The sequence below is a fragment of the Nycticebus coucang genome, chromosome 9, assembly GCF_027406575.1.
Source record: "Nycticebus coucang isolate mNycCou1 chromosome 9, mNycCou1.pri, whole genome shotgun sequence".
NCBI lineage: Eukaryota > Metazoa > Chordata > Mammalia > Primates > Lorisidae > Nycticebus > Nycticebus coucang.
In genome coordinates this window covers 93255503-93274998 of record NC_069788.1, presented here as the reverse complement: position 1 = coordinate 93274998, position 19496 = coordinate 93255503, and the positions used below count along the sequence as shown (strand labels likewise).

General features: G+C 43.7%; 1 protein-coding gene and 1 long non-coding RNA gene across 7 annotated transcripts in view; one reads left to right on the top strand and one right to left on the bottom strand.

Annotated features, from left to right (window-relative positions):
• Positions 1–400: 400 nt before the first annotated feature.
• The window catches only part of DGLUCY (D-glutamate cyclase), a 130315-nt gene continuing 111219 nt past the window's right edge, over positions 401–19496 (top strand). For 3 of the 6 annotated variants that reach the window (XM_053602332.1, XM_053602327.1, XM_053602331.1), the window contains exons 1-2: positions 401–602; positions 1876–2083. The gene's annotated coding sequence lies outside the window, so the exon portion shown is untranslated. The remainder of the gene's footprint in view (positions 603–1875; positions 2084–19496) is intronic. The other 3 variants (XM_053602329.1, XM_053602330.1, XM_053602328.1) reach the window with 2 other exon arrangements.
• LOC128593929 (uncharacterized) lies at positions 4867–19237 on the bottom strand. Its single transcript, XR_008382425.1, has 4 exons — positions 19112–19237; positions 16484–16545; positions 14036–14221; positions 4867–5213 (listed from the first exon to the last, which is right to left on the bottom strand). It is a non-coding gene; the product is annotated as an uncharacterized LOC128593929 (long non-coding RNA).

Here is a 19496-nt window from a genome sequence, read left to right as displayed (position 1 = left end):
TGATTCCAGTGCACACTAAAGGCTGGGTAGCACAGATGGTGGTTCCAAGACTGGCTGCACTTTAGAATCACTTCCAGAATTTTGAAATTCCTTAGTGCCCAGGCTGTATCCCTAGATCAATTACATCAGAATTTCCGGGGCTGTGACCCAGACATCAGAATTTTTCATAATTATCCAGCTGAATCCTTGCATTATGCTGCACTGTTGCCCGGGAAGACGGGGTACCTTCAGAAAGAAGAACTGGGGTTGCAGGGCCTAGGCAGACACCAGCAGCTCTGCAGCTTTAAGAACTGGGGCAGGCTGCCACGTTGTTGCAAGGGCCACGTGAGCACAGGCTGTGGGAGCAGTGAGCTGCCAGCAGCTCTGCAGCTTTAAGAACTGGGGCAGACTCCCTCCCAGCTGCAAGGGCCATGTGAGCACAGGCTGTGGGAGCAGGAAGCTGCCACTGTCAGTGCCTGGGGCTGGCACTGACTCAAGCCCTTGCAGAATAACCCTTGAAAGAAAGGGGACCTTTATGCCTTTTTAAGCGAAGCACACATTTTGCAAGGCTGTGGAAACAAAGAGAACAGCGTGCAGCCCTAGTCCAGACGCCCAAACAAACAGTAAGTCAGGAGGGAGGGGAACTCAGCACAGCCCCTCCCTCTGCCCCAGGTGACATCGCACACCCAATTTTGGCAAGCCTGCCCCACCAGAGGAGTCCCCCCCTCCAAGGGCTGGCAGGGTAACACCAATTAGCAGGGCAGAAAATTTCCTGAAATTCTCCTCTGGGGCTCATCTGGCCCTCTCCTTGAAAAGTTGGGGCTCAGCTCAGGTAGGGCCTGCTGACTGACATAATCCATCAGGTGTGGGTAGTGCTTCTCCTTTTTCTCCTGTCACCCTTGGGACCTTTGATCCAACCCCAAGGTCATGTGAAAGTGAAAAGGAAGCTGTAGACCTTTGAACCACAGGCTTTCTGGGGACAAGGTGATGGCATTAATGGCCCACACTAGGGGTGGCAATGGGGGCAAGGGACCCCAGGCTGCAGCAGAAGAGAGCTATCAGCTGGTTGGAATTTCCTGGATACGTACAGGGCTCCAAGTCTCTCCCTGCCTTTGAGAAATGAGAGGTGGAGGTGTGGCATCAGCCAGGCTGGTTACCCCCACGTGGACTGGAGCAGAGCTCTGTAAATCTTCTCCAAGGCTGTCTCCAAGCTGTGAGTTAGCATGTCTCAGAGTCCATTTGGGGTGCCAGCACCAACATGGCACGGGCGACTGCAGCAGCATGCTACAGACCTGTGTGCTGCCCAGTGCTAAAGGCAGAGCCAGGTGACTTTGAGGGTCTCTTCTCTAGGATTATCTGTTTCCCTGCCACCCTCCTGGGTTACGGATGATTGAGAGCTAACATGCTTTATAAGAACCATGTGGAATTGCAAAGGTTATCAGTGTGCTTGGGGCAGGCAGCAGAGTGAGATTATGTTGGCAGAAAGAAAAATGTTGGCATTGATTGGCAGGCAGGGGAGGGAAGCTGCTTGATTGTGCCTTCAAGGCAACTAGGTGCAAGTGAAAAGGAAAGAAAGGAGGGGCGGGGAGTGGGAAGAAAAGGAAAGCTAGCTTCACCTAAGGGGTGGAGTGAAGCTGGGGAATAAAGAAAGGGAAGGTGGTGAGGGGCAAGGCAGGGCCAGACAGGGCAGGATGAAGTTAGCCGCAGAAAGCTACACCGTGGCTTTTACATAATTATGAGGAAGGCTCTCAGGGAGTCAGATGTTACTTCCAGCGCCAGTGCTGGGCCAACTGGTGGCCCCTCACATGTTTTATTTATAAATGTGAACATTCCTGGAAAATTGGGAAATTCACTCTTAAATGTGAAAGGTCTGTTAACGTGGGGCTCACTTTTTAGCAGAGCAAGTTGAAGCTGGAGCTGCTGGTTTGCCAAGGTCCCCACCTCTCTTTCACTGAGAGCATTTGCACCCCTTGGCCCTTCTGCCTGATTCTCAAGGGCATTGCAGATTGTTGTTGCTGCTATCTTGATAATAATGGGTGTCTTCTCCTGAGAGCCTACGTGTGTGTGCACATATGCTGTGTGTGTGCACACACCAGGTACGCAGGTATGTGCTCTTTTAATTAATTTCAATTAATATCTCTCTTTTTCTGTTAAGCATGACAGATGCACAAAACCAAATGTATCCCTCTCCTTGACAGATTTCCCAGCCTTTCCAGGAGATGGGCCAAATTGCTAGATGGTATTTGCATTAAAAACAACAGAAAAAAGTGCATTTTGTTATTTTGGCTTTAAGGATTTCCCAACTTGCCTTGAGGAAATATTTCACTTATGCCACATGTTATAGCTTTCAAAGCTTTCTTAAACATGCTTGAATTTGCTTTAATGGTCCAGACACTCCATGAGGTCTGTAGTTTGGGTCTCCTTCCCATGTTCTCTTGGAAGAAACTGGATGATAGGGAAGCTAAATGATTTGCCTTGAACTTTTAGCAACTTTGAGGTTAGCATTCAGGCACGGCTCTCTGGAAAACTTTGTGGTATCTTTTTGACTGCACAGAATTGTAAAAAGTTGTGCTTTGTAAAGCAGAATGACTGAGAGAGTATGATCTCAAACCTATATTTGTCCACCAAGTACCTATGAGTCTTTAGGCAAAGAACTAAATCTTCTTGCACTTCCTTTCCTGTAAAATAGGGATAACAGCTCTCATCTAGGAGTTTTGTGTGGATTAAATAAGAAGGTACATGTAAAGTTTTTAGAACAATGCCCGATACACAGTAAGCTTTCAATAAATATTACTATCAGTACTAAAATTATTATTATCTATCTTAGGGCAAAGGCTAAGGTATAACAAAAAGATCCTAAAACACATTTGCTCAAAAGACAAGTAAACAACTCTGCTCTACAGGGTCATTCAGGAACCCAGGTTCCTTCCATCTTATTGCTCTCTCTTCTGCATAGTCAAAGCTGTCTCAACATCACCTTCTGTTCCTGCCTGTAGGAAGGAGAAGCAAGGAGGTGGAGGGCAGACAGCCCCCTCTAAACAATATAATTCAGAAGTTGTACATATGCTTTTATTCACATTCTCTTACCCACTCTGTTCTCCTGACCAAACTACCCAGGCTAAAGTCACTAAATATAGCCATACTCCAAATCAAGCTATGCTTTTCTTTTTGATCCTACTTTGTGTTTTTGGACCTTTAGTCCTGTGGCACGAGTGCTCCCATACCTTGATTTTCTCTCTTGCTGTAGCACTACTCTTTCTAGTTTTCTACCCTCCTTTGATGGACATTTTTTCCATCTGCTCCCTATAAACCTCTTGTTTCATGTACTCCCTAAATGCCCCCTGCCCCTCTTGCCCTCTGCTGTCCCAGTCAGTGTCTCTAGCCACTTACAAGCTGATAGCTCCCAGCTCTCCCTGTCCATGCATATTTCCCCCCTCCCATTCCTGGGGCTGTGTTCACTCTGTCACGGACCTCTGCTTAGAGCTGCCTCTCAGCCCCCTCCTACTTAGCATTGTAATGCCAAGCTACTCATCCGTCTCTCTTTGTAATGCTTCTTTCTGTTAATGTCACAGTTAGGCAGTTAGTTGTCCATGCCAGAAAAAAGAAATCCAGGAATCATTTTGAATCCCTCCCTCTCATTGCATCTTTTGTATTCGATCAGGTAGCATGTCCTGGTGAGTCTACCACTTCCAATTCCTTGAATTCTCCTACCCCAGCTTTGATTGCCCTTACACAGCTATGACATGTGGTCCCTAAGGACCTCCTTCTCCACCTTCATCTTCCACCCAAACACTGCCTGGGTCATCCTTCCAATGCTGTCTGCTCAGGGCTTCCTCTCACTCCTCAGGACTCCCAAAGCTCTCAGATGAAGTTCACATTCCTTCAGTTGAATCACAGGACCCTTCCAATTTCTTTTTTGTTTCTTTTCTTTCTTTCTTTTTTTTTGAGACAGAGTGTCACTTTGTCACCTTGTGTAGCGTGCCCTGGCATCATCATAGGTGGAAGCAACTCAAATGTCCATTGATGAATAGAAAGATAAAATAAGGCTCAGCTCCTGTGGCTCAAGTGGCTAAGGCACCAGCCACATAGACCTGAGCTGGCGGATTCGAATTCAGTCTGGGCCCGCCAAACAACAATGATGGCTGCAACCAAAAAAAATAGCCGGGTATTGTGGCAGGCGCCTATAGTCCCAGCTACTCGGGAGGCAGAGGCAATAGAATCACTTGAGCCCAGGAGTTGGAGGTTGCTGTGAGCTGTGATGCTAAGGCACTCTACCCAGGGCGACAGCTTGAGGCTCTGTCTCAAAAAAAAAAGAAAGAAAGAGGGTGGTGACTGTGGCTCAAAGGAGTAGGGCGCCAGCCCCATATGCCGGAGATGGTGGGTTCAAACCTAGCCCCAGCCAGAAACTGCAAAAAAAAAGAAAAAGAAACTATTACATTAAAAAAAAAAGATAAACAAAATGTGGTATATACATTGGAAGCTGTTTTATGACACACACACCCCCCATATGTGGTATATACAGATAGTGGAATATTATTCAGCCTTTAAAAGGAAGGAAATTGTGACATATTGTATTTTTTATTTTATGTTTTTAAAAATTATTATTATTTTTTTGAGACAGATTCTCATTCTATTGCCCTAGGTACGGTGCTGGTGGCATCATCATAGGCTCACAGCAACCTCAGTCTCTTGGGCTCAAGAGATCTTCTCGCCTCAGCTTCCTGAGTAGCTAGGACTAGAGGTGTCCACCACAACATCCCGCTAGTTTTTCTATTTTTAGTAGAGTCAGTGTCTGGATCTTCCCCAGGCTAGCTAATCAATTTCTTGTCTGTCTTCCCAGCCCCTCTCCATCTTTACTCCAGGTATACTGATGGACACTCAAGTTCATGCCTATAGCACCCTTTTCAACCTTCCTCTAGGTGCTTATTTCCAGTTGTTCATCAACACTTAGCTCATGCAGCACCTCTTAGACCATAACAAGCTGGTGCTGTTGCAGGAAGACGAGGCCTAATAGAGAGAACTAACACCCAGACACTGTGTTTAAAAGAGGAAGAGTTTTATTTCAGCTGGCGGAGCTATAGCACAGAAGAATTCAAAATGGTCGCACTCCCCAACTGGCTCAGTCTTCTCCTTTTAATCTCCAGTCAAAAAGTTCCAGCCCATGGCTAACTTTCTCACTGGTCAGTTTAAATCAAACTGGAGAAGCTGGCTCCAGCTTTTACAGAACCTGTGGGCTTTTACAGAAGTGGAAGCAAGCATTAGTTTCTAGGTCCCAGGAAGTTAAGTTTCTATAAATTTATTTATTTGTTTGTTTATTTATTTATTGGAGATAGAGTCTTACTATGTCACCCTTGGTAGAGTGCCGTGGCATCACAGCTCATAGCAACCTCAAACTCTTGGGCTTAAGCAATTCTCTTGCCTCAGCCTCCCAAGTACCTGGGACTACAGGCACCTGCCACAACACTCGGCTATTTTTTTTGTTGCAGTTGTCACTGTTGTTTAGCTGGCCTGGGCTGGATTAGAACCCACCAGCTTTAGTGCATGTGGCTGATGCTGTCACCACTGTGCTATGGGCACTGAGCCCCATCTACAAATTTCTAAGAGCTGAGTCACCACGGGGAGGACCTCACAGGTATATCCATGGGGTCTCCTTGAGAAGACCTCTGTTCTCTTAGACCTTACTTTTTCTGGGTATCTTCTCTCAATCCACCCTTTTGAAACTACATATATATTTTATTTTGAGACAGAGTTTCACTATGTCGCCCTCAGTAGAGTGCCATGGTGTCACAGCTCACAGCAACCTCAAACTCTCAGGCTTAAGCGATTTTAAGCTGGCACTACAGGCACCTGCCACAACACCTGGCTTTTTTTTTTTTTTTGGTCATTATTGATTAGCAGGCCTGGGTAGGGTTCAAACCCGCCAGCCCTGGTGCATGTGGCCGGCACTCTAACCACTGAGCAACAGGAGCCAAGCCTCCATATATATTTTAATTTGGGGTCTCATTATCGGCTTGCTCCTACAGGAACGGTAGTGTTTCACATAGAACACTGTGATACGGTTTTATTTTCTTTTTTTTGATTGACATATGTCCCAATTATCCAGCATATAGCTCTGACTACTAGTGGGATGAGACAGGGAATAATTTATCTAACTCTGATGATGACTAGTATACCTCCTAGTAACGTTTTAAATTCTTTTTTTTTTTTTTTATTGTTGGGGATTCATTGAGGGTACAATAAGCCAGTTACACTGATTGCAATTGTTAGGTAAAGTCCCTCTTGCAATCATGTCTTGCCCCCATAAAGTGTGATACACACTAAGGCCCCATCCCCCTCCCTCCATCCCTCTTTCTGCTTCCCCCCCATAACCTTAATTGTCATTAATTGTCCTCATATCAAGATTGAGTACATAGGATTCATGCTTCTCCATTCTTGTGATGCTTTACTAAGAATAATGTCTTCCACTTCCATCCAGGTTAATACGAAGGATGTAAAGTCTCCATTTTTTTTAATGGCTGAATAGTATTCCATGGTATACATATACCACAGCTTGTTAATCCATTCCTGGGTTGGTGGGCATTTAGGCTGTTTCCACATTTTGGCGATTGTAAATTGAGCTGCAATAAACAGTCTAGTACAAGTGTCCTTATGATAAAAGGATTTTTTTCCTTCTGGGTAGATGCCCAGTAATGGGATTGCAGGATCGAATGGGAGGTCTAGGTTGAGTGCTTTGAGGTTTCTCCATACTTCCTTCCAGAAAGGTTGTAGTAGTTTGCAGTCCCACCAGCAGTGTAAAAGTGTTCCCTTCTCTCCACATCCACGCCAGCATCTGCAGTTTTGAGATTTTGTGATGTGGGCCATTCTCACTGGGGTTAGATGATATCTCAGGGTTGTTTTGATTTGCATTTCTCTAATATATAGAGATGATGAACATTTTTTCATGTGTTTGTTAGCCATTCGTCTGTCGTCTTTAGAGAAAGTTCTATTCATGTCTCTTGCCCATTGATATAAGGGATTGTTGGCTTTTTTTCATGTGGATTAATTTGAGTTCTCTATAGATCCTAGTTATCAAGCTTTTGTCTGATTGAAAATATGCAAATATCCTTTCCCATTGTGTAGGTTGTCTCTTTGCTTTGGTTATTGTGTCCTTAGCTGTACAGAAGCTTTTCAGTTTAATGAAGTCCCATTTGTTTATTTTTGTTGTTGTTGCAATTGCCATGGCAGTCTTCTTCATGAAGTCTTTCCCCAGGCCAGTATCTTCCAGTGTTTTTCCTATGCTTTCTTGGAGGATTTTTACTGTTTCATGCCTTAAGTTTAAGTCCTTTATCCATCTTGAATCAATTTTTGTGAGTGGGGAAAGGTGTGGGTCCAGTTTCAGTCTTTTACATGTAGACATCCAGTTCTCCCAACACCATTTATTGAATAGGGAGTCTTTCCCCCAAGGTATGTTCTTGTTTGGTTTATCAAAGATTAGGTGGTTGTAAGATGTTAGTTTCATTTCTTGGTTTTCAATTCGATTCCAAGTGTCTATGTCTCTGTTTTTGTGCCAGTACCATGCTGTCTTGAGCACTATGGCTTTGTAGTACAGACTAAAATCTGGTATGCTGATGCCCCCAGCTTTATTTTTGTTACAGAGAACTGCCTTAGCTATACGGGTTTTTTTCCGGTTCCATACAAAACGCAGAATCATTTTTTCCAAATCTTGAAAGTACGATGTTGGTATTTTGATAGGAATGGCATTGAATAGGTAGATTGCTTTGGGAAGTATAGACATTTTAACAATGTTGATTCTTCCCATCCATGAGCATGGTATGTTCTTCCATTTGTTAATATCCTCTGCTATTTCCTTTCTGAGGATTTCATAGTTTTCTTTATAGAGGTCCTTCACCTCCTTCGTTAGGTATATTACTAGGTATTTCATTTTCTTTGAGACTATGGTGAAGGGGGTTGTGTCCTTAATTAGCTTCTCATCTTGAGTGTTATTGGTGTACACAAAGGCTACTGACTTGTGGACATTGATTTTATATCCTGAAACATTACTGTATTTTTTGATGACTTCTAGGAGTCTTGTGGTTGAGTCTTTGGGGTTCTCTAAGTATAAGATCATGTCGTCAGCAAAGAGGCAGAGTTTGACCTCCTCTGCTCCCATTTGGATTCCCTTTATTTCCTCGTCTTGCCTAATTGTATTGGCTAGAACTTCCAGCACTACGTTGAATAGTAAAGGTGACAGAGGACAACCTTGTCTGGTTCCAGTTCTAAGAGGAAAAGCTTTCAGTTTAACTCCATTCAGTAAAATATTGGCTGTGGGTTTGTCATAGATAGCTTCAATCAGTTTTAGAAATGTGCCACCTATACTCTTCAGTGTTCTAATTAGAAAAGGATGCTGGATTTTATCAAATGCTTTTTCTGCATCTATTGAGAGGATCATGTGATCTTTATTTTTGCCTCTGTTAATATGGTGGATAACGTTTATAGACTTGCGTATGTTAAACCAGCCTTGCATCCCTGGGATGAAGCCTACTTGATCATGATGAATGACTTTTTGATGATAAACTGTAATCTATTGGCTAGGATTTTATTGAGAATTTTTGCGTCTATGTTCATGAGTGAGATTGGTCTGAAATTCTCCTTTTTGTTTGGGTCTTTTCCTGGTTTTGGTATCAGGGTGATGTTTGCTTCATAGAATGTGTTGGGGAAGATTCCTTCTTCCTCAATTTTTTGGAATAATTTCTGCAGAACAGGAATAAGCTCTTCCTTGAAGGTTTGATAGAATTCTGGAGTGAAGCCATCTGGACCAGGGCATTTTTTGGTTGGAAGCTTTTTTATTGTTTCTTTGATCTCAGTGCTTAAAATTGGTCTGTTCAGGAGGTCTATTTCTTCCTGGCTGAGTCTAGGGAGAGGGCGTGATTCCAAATATTGATCCATTTCTTTCACATTGTCAAATTTCTGGGCATAGAGTTTCTGGTAGTATTCAGAGATGATCTCCTGTATCTCTGTGGGATCAGTTGTTATTTCCCCTTTATCATTTCTGATTGAGGTTACTAGAGATTTTACTTTTCTATTCCTCGTTGGTCTGGCCAATAGTTTATCTATTTTATTTATTTTTTCAAAAAACCAACTCCATGTTAAATAATTTTCTGAATCATTCTTTTGTTTTCAATTTCATTGATCTCTGATTTGATTTTGGATATTTCTTTTCTTCTACTGAGTTTTGGCTTAGATTGTTCTTCTTTTTCCAATTCTATAAGATCTCTTGTGAGATTGTTGATGTGCTCTCTTTCAGTTTTTCGAATGTAGGCATCTGAAGCGATGAATTTTCCTCTCAAAACTGCTTTTGCAGTATCCCACAGGTTTTGGTAGCTTGTGTCTTCATTGTTGTTGTGCTCAAGGAAGTTAATAACTTCCTGTTTTATTTCTTCCTTCACCCATCTGTTATTCAACAGAAGATTGTTTAATTTTCATGCCTTTGGGTGGGGTCGAGCATTTTTGTTAGAGTTGAGTTCCACCTTTAGTGCCTTATGGTCTGAGAAGATACAAGGTAAAATTTCAATTCTTTTGATTCTGTTGATATTTGTTTTGTGTCCCAGGATATGATCAATTTTGGAGAATGTTCCATGGGGTGATGAGAAGAATGTATATTCTTTATCTTTGGGATGGAGTGTTCTATATGCGTCTATCAAGCACAGTTGTTCTAGGGTCTCATTTAAGTCTCTTATATCCTTGTTTAATTTCTGTTTAGAGGATCTGTCCAGCTCTGTAAGAGGAGTGTTAAGGTCCCCTGTTATTATGGTATTATCAGATATCATATTGCTCAGACTGAGTAAGCTCTGTTTCAAGAATCTGGGAGCATTTAAATTGGGTGCATAGATATTTAGAATTGAAATGTCTTCTTGTTGTATTTTTCCCTTGACCAATATAAAGTGACCATCTTTGTCTTTTTTGACTTTAGTTGCTTTAAATCCACATGTATCTGAAAATAAGATTGCAACTCCTCTTTTCTTCTGAATTCCATTTGCCTGAAAAATTGTCTTCCAACCCTTGACTCGGAGCTTTAATTTGTCTTTTGAAGCCAGGTGTGATTCTTGCAGACAGCAAATGGATGGCTTGTGTTTTTTAATCCAGTCAACCAATCTATGTCTCTTCAGTGGGGAATTCAAGCCATTAACATTTATTGAGATAATTGATAAGTGTGGTAGTATTCTATTCGTCTTATTTGGTGAGAGTCCATTGCTTAGTTTTATCTTTTGCATCAGTGTGGAGGTTAGGTTCTGTCCTTTAATTTCTGAGTTCTAACTTTGCTGCTGATCCATTGTGGTGGTCAGTGTGCAGAACAGGTTGAAGTATTTCCTGTAGAGCTGGTCTTGTTGTGGCGAATTTCCTCAATGTTTGTATATCCGTAAATGATTTGATTTCTCCATCAATTTTGAAGCTTAGCTTAGCAGGGTACAGAATTCTGGGCTGAAAATTGTTCTGTTTAAGTAGATTAAAGGTAGATGACCATTGTCTTCTTGCTTGGAAAGTTACATTAGAGAAGTCTGCGGTCACTCTGATGGATTTGCCCCTGTAGGTCAACTGGCGCTTACTCCTGGCAGCTTGCAGAATCTTTTCTTTTGTCTTGACTTTGGACAGGTTCATCACAATGTGTCTTGGAGAAGCTCGGTTAGAGTTGAGGCGACCTGGGGTCCGATATCCCTCTGAAAGCAGTGTGTCAGAATCTTTGGTGATATTTGGGAAATTTTCTTTTATAATATTCTCTAGTATGGCTTCCATTCCTCTGGGGCATTCTTCTTCCCCTTCTGGAATTCCTATAACTCGTATGTTGGAACGCTTCATAAAGTCCCATAATTCTGACAGTGAACGTTCTGCTTTCTCTCTCTTCTTTTCTGCCTCTTTTACTATCTGAGTTATCTCAAAAACTTTGTCTTCTACCTTTGAAATTCTTTCTTCTGCATGGTCTAACCTGTTGCTGATACTTTCCATTGCATCTTTAAGTTCCCTGATTGACTGTTTCATTTCCTTCAGCTCTGCTATATCCTTTTTATATTCTTCATATCGTTCATCTCTGATTTGATTCTGTTTTTGGATTTCCTTTTGGTTATTTTCCACTTTATTAGCAGTTTCCTTCGTTGTTTCCATCATTTCTTTCATTGTTTTCAACATGTGTATTCTAAATTCCCTTTCTGTCATTCCTAACATTTCTTTACAGGTGGAATCATCTGCAGTAGCTACCTCATGGTCCCTTGGTGGGGTTGTTCTGGACTGGTTCTTCATGTTGCCTGGAGTTTTCTGCTGATTCTTCCTCATGGGTGATTTCTTTTATCTGTTTCCTTGCCCTAATTTTCCTTTCACTTCCTCTTGCTCTTTAAGTTCTCGTGCCTGTGGACTAAGGGTTACAGAACCAGAAGGGTGAGAAGGTTTAAGAGCAAAAAAGGGATGAAAGAAAGGAGGACCGAGTGATAAGGAAAGAAAAAGAAAAATAGAGAAAGGAGAGGGGGTGGGTAAAAGGGATATTGACAAAAAGAAGAGAGGCACAGAAAGAGGGAGACAGAGCAATATAGGTGTACAGTAGGGTACTTTGATACAACCTTAAAAAAAAAAAAAAAACCTTCTGGGGGTGCCCAGTTGGGTGGTTCCCTTGAGGTCAGCAGGTCTTTGCTAACCTGATCAGACACAGTACCCCACCTCCACCAAGTAGAGAGGAAAGACAAAAATGCTATAAATCAAACCAAAACAAGCAAACAGAAAACTTTACGGGATAAAATTGGCTGGAAAAACCAAATAATAGCGGTAGAAACACTAACAAAAATGAAGTTCTAATTATTGAAATAGGCAGCAATGGGAAATTATAATTAAACTAGAAAAATTGAGAAAGAAAAAGGATCTGTATGGAAAAGGTTGAACTTAAAAAACAAAACAACAATCCACAACATCAAAATAAACAAAAAAAAACAACCAAACCAAAAAAAAAAAAAAAAAAAAAACACAACCAAAAACAAAGCAGTATGTATATGTTATTGAATATTGTCTGGGCAACACGTGGTCTTCTGGGGTATGAGATGTTAATCACAGTTCTGATACGACTGGAGGCTGCTAGTTTCTCAAACCCCAGCAGGTAGACACCCTAAATCTCTCTTCAGCCCACTTAAAAGGCACTTTGAACTTGTTCACTTACTGAGCAGAAGCTTTCTCAGGGAAGTGCTTGTCGCTGGAATCACTGCTGAAGTGGCTATCCACTTACCCTGTGTGTCAAAACTGGTCTCCCTCTGCCCCCGAGGGTTAGGGCTGCAAGGCGGCTCAGACCCCGCCCTTAGGCTACTTGGTCGCTGGGTTACCAGCTCCCACCAAATTCCAGCTCTGAGACCCTGAGGGCGGACCTTGCCAGGGCAGATCGCTCACAATGTCTGCCTGTGACCCAGAGCCAAACACTATTAGCTCCGTCTGTCTCAGCGGCTCAGACTGGGGCCCTAGACAAAGGCCAAAGTTCTCCGCACTCCCGCTCAGGCTCTCCCCAAGGCAGTTCAGCTGAGTGCCAAGTCCAAAGACTCCAAAACAGTTCACAGGTAAGGCCTTTCTGGTTTGCGGTCTCGCTGCTACTGAACTTACAGTTGCGGGCGGGTTTAGACGGATTGAACACACGCGACCACTTGCCGGTTTTCCACTGTTTTAGTCCTCCTCTTGGGGTCCAGAAGTCTCTCACTGACTCCCTGTATCCTCTCAGGGGTGATGATAGGCAGATCCCACCAGCCAGAGATGCCTGGAGTCCTATCTCCCCAGACTCACGGTGCCCAGATGCAAGGAAGCTGTTACTCGGCTGCCATCTTGCTCCGCCTCCCTCCTGGATCCAGGTTTTAAATTCTTTAAGGGTTGAAAACTAGTCTCTCCACAGGTTTTGAGGGCTACACTGAGACATGGACCAATGTTTGTGTTTTTTTTTTTTTTTTTTTTTTTTGTAGAGACAGAGTCTCAGTACCGCCCTCGGGTAGAGTGCCGTGGCACCACACGGCTCACAGCAACCTCTAACTCTTGGGCTTACACGATTCTCTTGCCTCAGCCTCCCGAGCAGCTGGGACTACAGGCGCCCGCCACAACGCCCGGGTATTTTTTTTTTTTTTTTTTTGTTGCAGTTTGGCCGGGGCTGGGTTTGAACCCGCCACCCTCGGCATATGGGACCGGCGCCCTACCCCTTGAACCACAGGTGCTGCCCCAATGTTTGTGTTTTTCGTTAGTATGACTCATATGACTTTTACTTGGTTATTAATTTGTAAGACTAGCTCTAGGGGTTACACGGACCCCCAGAGCAATCTGTGTCCATTACTCTTTTTTTTTTTTTTTTTTTTTTTTTTTTTTGCAGTTTTTGGCCTGGGCTGGGTTTGAACCCGCCACCTCCGGCACATGGGGCCGGCGCCCTACTCCTTTGAGCCACAGGTGCTGCCTTCCATTACTCTTTCTGAGCACAGTATTTCTTTTGCTGCAGTCCTCACTGTCTCAGGTGCCTTCTATCACACATTTTCACCTTTCACATTCGACCTCATGCCAGTTTTCTGCAAAATCTAAGGCACAGAGGTATTTCTGATCTGTCCTATCTTTCCCAGTTCCTTCTGCTGCAACACATTCACACAGCATTAAACTTCAGAGTCACCTGGCTAGGCTTTCCTATTTCCCTGGTCTGGACCAGCATTCAGATTTCAAGAACTGTGATTCTTCTCGGGTCCTCTACCCAGGCTTTAATGTACCATGGTGGAGGGTTCCGTGGAGTTGTAATATACATATGGGTTTTCACCTTTCTCTGTGTCACATAGTGAATATTGTATCAGCTTATGAGTGCAAGTTCCTTTGTGGGTGCCTTAGCATTCATATAAGATATAAAAGAATCACCTTTTGTCCTATATTAGTGCTGTGGGTGCACAGCACTTTCCCACGCCTCCCACTTTCCCAAAGTCCAAAGACCAATTCAGATAAGTCCTGCAAAGAGTTTCTTCAGGCTTCGGCCATGTGTTGACCAGCCAGCTCCCAATATGTAGCTGGATCAGAGCATGCTGACCGCCTCAAAAGTTACCTTGCAGGGGTTGGCTGGGTCCGTTTTTGCTTCCTAAAGCAGTAACACTTTCTTCAGCCTGCTGTGATCGATCCAGGCAAGGATTCCTTCTATCTGCAGTGGGTGTGGTCAGGATGACAGTGTAGGGTCCCTTCTACCTTGGTTTGAGAGGGACTTGGTTTGGAACCTTGACCTAGACTTGATCCCCTGGAAAGAAAGGGTATACAGACACAAAAGACTAAACAGAATGCGGTTAATTACCCAAGTGGAGATTTTCTTTACTATTCTTCCTAGGGCTTCTAACTCTCTGTTCAATTCAGTCTCTCCCAGTTCTTTTAGGAGTTGTGGTAAACTGCAGAAGATTAGTTGAGGCCTATTATACATTATCTCATAAGGGGAGTACCCTGACCTCTTAGAAGAGGTACATTTAGTATTGAACAAGACCAGTGGCAAGGCCTGTACCAAATTAAGCTTTGCTTTCTGGAAGAGTTTACCAATTTTTGCTTTTATGGTTCTGTTCATGTGCCCTACCCTGCCCAAGCTCTGAGGCCTATAAGCCACACGTAGTTTCCAAATAATAGTCAAGGCTTTGGCTGTCATTTGCACTCTCTCTGTTGCAAAGGCCAGTCCATTATCAGATCCAATTTGGAGTGGCAATCTAAACCGTGGGATAATTTCTCTGGGCAACATGAGTCCTCTTTATCCTAGTGGGGAAGGCCTCCACCTATCCTGAGTACGTGCAGACCAGAACTAGTAAGTACTGATTTCCTCCATACCTGGACAACTCAGTATAGTTCATTTGCACATCTTAAAAAAGGGTTTCCCTGCAGAACTGAATTTTAGGCAGCAGGGATGGTCCCTGTTTAGCATTGTGTTGGTTGCATGTCACACAATGCTGGCTGACTTTCTTGGCAAGGGTGGTCAACAGGGGAATAAGAAGTATCTCCCCAGAAACTCTTAATTTTCTTTTTTCTTCTATTCTAAGTGCATGGCCTCATCCATACAACCTCTATAACTAACCTTAGATTTTTACACAGTGGGCTTTGATATTTGGTGAGGCATGAGTTGGTCAACCAATGGTGCTCTTGGGTGTTCATAAGAGTGAGCACTGTGTATGGCACCTAGATTCTTGAGTTTTATCCCAAAGTCAACTTATCAGCCTCTTACACCAGCATGGTAGTGTCTGCAAGTGTTCTTAGGAATGGGGGCCATCCTTTCGAGACCCCATCAGGTTGCTTAGAGAGATAAGCAACTGGTCTTGCCAAGGATTCTACATTCCAGGTGAGCATTCCCTCAGCATCTCTATTTCTTTTTGATACATACAGTTCAAAAAGGTTGGCCAGATCAGGGAGGCCTAGCACCAGGGCTACCTGCAGTTTTTCCTTTTGCCTCTTGAAGGCTTTGGTTGGTTAGATTTCTACTTAATTGGCCCTTTTCTCCCCGCTTTGTGGCTTCATACAATGGTTTAGCCAGTGTGTATATTTCACACAGTCTTTCATAGAAATCCCCAGGGCTTTCATCTGGCTTCTGCATAACCTCAGCCACCTTGCATACATTTGTGGATTTCTGGCTTCCCACACTGACAGGGACAAAGTCAAGGTTAGGTTCAGGGTAAGAGAATAAAACAATTTAGCAGTCACCTATAAATATTTACAACTTCTGGATTTTGAGGCTAAGGTTCACACAATGTGAACATTAGTATTCTTATTTATAGTCTTAGCACAATTCTTAAGATAATACATTATTTTAAGAGTCCCTACAGAACTGATCTAAAGTTCTGGGAAATTCAAGTGAATATTCCTGAGTATCACTTGGGCGTGGGGCCACGTATGAGGCCATGTTGCAGCCATACCACTTACTGGGAAATTTTTATTCAGGTCTCAATTTTTCCTGAGGTATCTATATAGACACAGCAGATAGCATTTAATAATGCACAAAATTTTCCATTGTAGCCAACAGGTGACCTTTGTTGAGCCTTAAGGCTTCCAAGCAAATATAACTTTTGTATATAATTCTATATTCTTTGGCCAATCTCTTAGTCCTATTTAACAGATCAGTTTATTTAAGCAGCTATGTCTTATCAGTGTAACCTGGCTTATTGTACCCTCAATGAATCCCCAACAATAAAAAAAGTAAATAAATAAAATAAAATAAAATAAAAATAAATAAACAGCTATGTCTCATTTTATGAGCTGGCATTGCAGATAAGGCTGGAATCTAATATAGGTGAGCCACAGTCTTTTTTTTTTTTCTTTTGAACCATTTTTCTCCCTCTAATTTCTCACAAAATAAACTATACTTTTAGTATACTGGGTCTGATTATTTGCATGAAGTGTACCAAAAGTAATTATTAGCCATCTAGGCTTTTCTTCCTTTTAAAATTGGCTTTGCTGGAACCTTTTATAAGGAATATTGGGTTAGACTTGAAAGCCTTCCATGAACCCAGGTTTCATCTGTGCCATTAGATACCTATATGCCTTGGGTAAATTCCTCTTCTCTTGAGATCCCAAAGCAAATTGTGATTCCCAGACCTGTCAGAAAGTGACATCCTTTACTCATTGCAGATCAGGAAATGTTATTGATGAGGTATCCGGCCAGTCTTTCCCACAGACTTTTTATTGGCCTTATAAAGTCAACCTTAATTCCTTTAAGCCGTCTGGACACCTCTGAAAATGCCATTCTAGTTAAAGCCTTGGTAAAATAACCAGTGCCTTTCATCATGTCCTATAGAACAAAGCAGATTATGACAGAACTTAAACAAATAACTATATTGTCAGAAATTAAGAATACTTACAAATGGTTTTCAAACTCTGGAGAAATCAAGGAGAGACAAAAAAAAAAACGTTTTAAATTTTGCTCATAAGTACTTATATTGCTGAAAGGTACAAATAGCTTAAAAGATAGAAAAGATAGAAAATGGTTTCCTTGACTTCAGGAAAACAGAACACAAAAAGAATCAGCAATGTTTCAAACAAAAAGTCATGACAAATCAGCTCAGTTCCATGTAACTGATCTTTGTTCTGTTTGAAGTTAGGTTAGCGATAATCATGGACATATTAGCTTTCTAATTGAAGTCCTGGAAGTTGGGGCCTGGCCTGCGGGGATGCCCGGAAGACATGGGCAAAAGTGCCGCCGCTGCCCAGCCATCCCACCTCTCGGCCCCAGTGTCGGGACTAACCTGCAGCTCTGCTCCTGCTCCCTCCTTCTGCAGCCGCATTGCCCTGGGGACACACCTTCTTCCTGAGTTCTTTCTACCTGGTCACCGGCTCCTGAGAATCACAAGATCGACTCAAGAAGGTCCGGCCAAGGCTTCAACATGATTTTGGTTCTGTGTCCACTGCATGGACAGGGCTCCTGTCTGTGGAGCTGGTAGCAGAGGAAGCACCTTAGGCCTCTCCAGATGTTTTTCATACACCAGAGGTCCCTCATTGGAATCAGCCCTTGTGGATGGAGAAAATGTTGCTAGCCCTGAGGGGCGGAGACAAGATGGCTGACTGAAGCCAGCTTTCCATAGAGGCTCCCATCCAGAAGGAGAGTTAAAGGACAGAAATTTAGCTAGTAACCTGGCAGATTAGAGCTAAGCCAAGAGAGAAGGTTGAAGAACACACATCAACCCTGCTGAGGCGAGCTGCAACCCCAAGGATACAAACAAAAGGTACAAAATCCATCACCAAGTGGACGGGAGTCCCTGCCCCCATAAGAATGGCTCAGAATAACCCATAAACAAATAAGCAGAGTTCAAAAGTCCTCCCATTATACTCCACAGGAGGGAGTCCCTCTCTAAAAACTGGGCCTACTTCCCCTACTAGGGTGCCATAGCACTCTCCTGCCAGGCATAAAACTGTGTAAAACGATATATATTCTCTGCAATTCTGAGCTCCCAGCACTCCCCTCCACTCTCACTCTGGGATCTGGAGGCCTGTCCTCCAGGAGTCCAGATTCTTGGGTGTTTTCTTGAGAGGTGTGGACAGGGCCTGCACTGCTGCTGGTCAGTGCTGATTCTGCGGCAAAGGAGTGAGGAGAGGATGGTTGGCTGAGAGGGAACCACACAAGGAGTGGCGGTGCCCCAATGGACAGAGCAGCGGCATTTTTGGCAACAATAGGGCTCACTCCTGGATATTTCGGAGTCACGCCTCCTGTCTCTTTGCGCAACCAGAGGAGGCTGGGCATCTTTTCAGGTGGCAATCACCAGTGGAACAGATCTGGGATGGAAACGCAGGCCCCGTGAGTAAAGGGTTTGCCTGAGGCAGTACTGGCCTAGGTGGAGCTCAGGGACTAGAAAACACATGCGCAGTGCCGGCCGACTCCCAAGGCAGGCTGACCCAGAGGACTGCTTTACTGAGCCTAAGACACACCCGGCTCTCGGGAGATCATAAGCCTAGACAAAGGAGGGCAGGAGGCAAGAAGTCACAGCTAACCATGCTGCAAATACACACTACCGGGCAGCAGCAAAGACAGGGCCTGAAGCGCAGGTTCTGTGAACCCAAAACAGCTTCTCTTCTACAGGGGAATTTAGCTGGGACAGAAACAAATTCTGCAAAGTTGTTCTCTTCTGTCAGTAACATCAATAAGGGGCGGGGCTGGAACTGAGTGAACAGTCCCAGCCTCCATCAAGCAGCCAAAGTTGTCAGGCCTCACCTCCCCCTGCCGGATGCTGGCAGAGAACAGTGGCCTAGCTGAGGAGACATAGATCTCCCTGTGATTCAGGCAAGTGCAAACCCCTGGAGTATCTGCTCATTGGAGGCAACTGGGTCACAGCCCTGTGGGGTTATCAGTGACTGGGTGTGACAGAGGTGCAAGGTGGGGAAGGAGGCATCAACCTTCCCAGACTAATCTATTTGCTGGGTGGGTCCTCCTGACCACACGGACCAGCGGAGCAAGTCATATTTGAGTTGTCAGCAGACCCCTGCAATCTAGTTGCCAGAGACCTTTTGAACTCTCCCACCTGAGACAGGTGCTGACTGAGACAATTGATTTGGACCTTTTGAACTGAGCCAATCATCCAAGGACTATCCAAGTGGTGCTCTGGGTGTGTGGTTGTAGGAAAGTTTGATTTTCCTTTACCAACTGTTGCCTGTGAGGGGCGGGGTGACTTACTTGCTGGTATTTCTCCACAGCTGAGACTTCAACCCAGAGTAACTGATTCACTAGGGTCAGACAGAGACCAGCTGAAAACAAGACAGAGCCACTTATCCCCACCACACCAAGCAAGTCCCCAGTTTCTCAGGCCATAGCACTGTACAGGTCCTCGGCAAAGCTCCAGGGGAAAAGGTACAGACCCCAGTCCCAGCTTTTGGAAAAAGGGCAGGTTAATCACTACTCCTGGAGCCCTGAACCCAATTTTTTTTATCCACTCATCTAGTCAAATGGTATAAAATAATCATGGGGTGGAATCAGCAGAAAAACTCCGGTAAAATGAATAACCAGAGTAGATCAACACCCGCCCCCCCAAGGAAAGATATGGCATATGTAAGCGAAGATC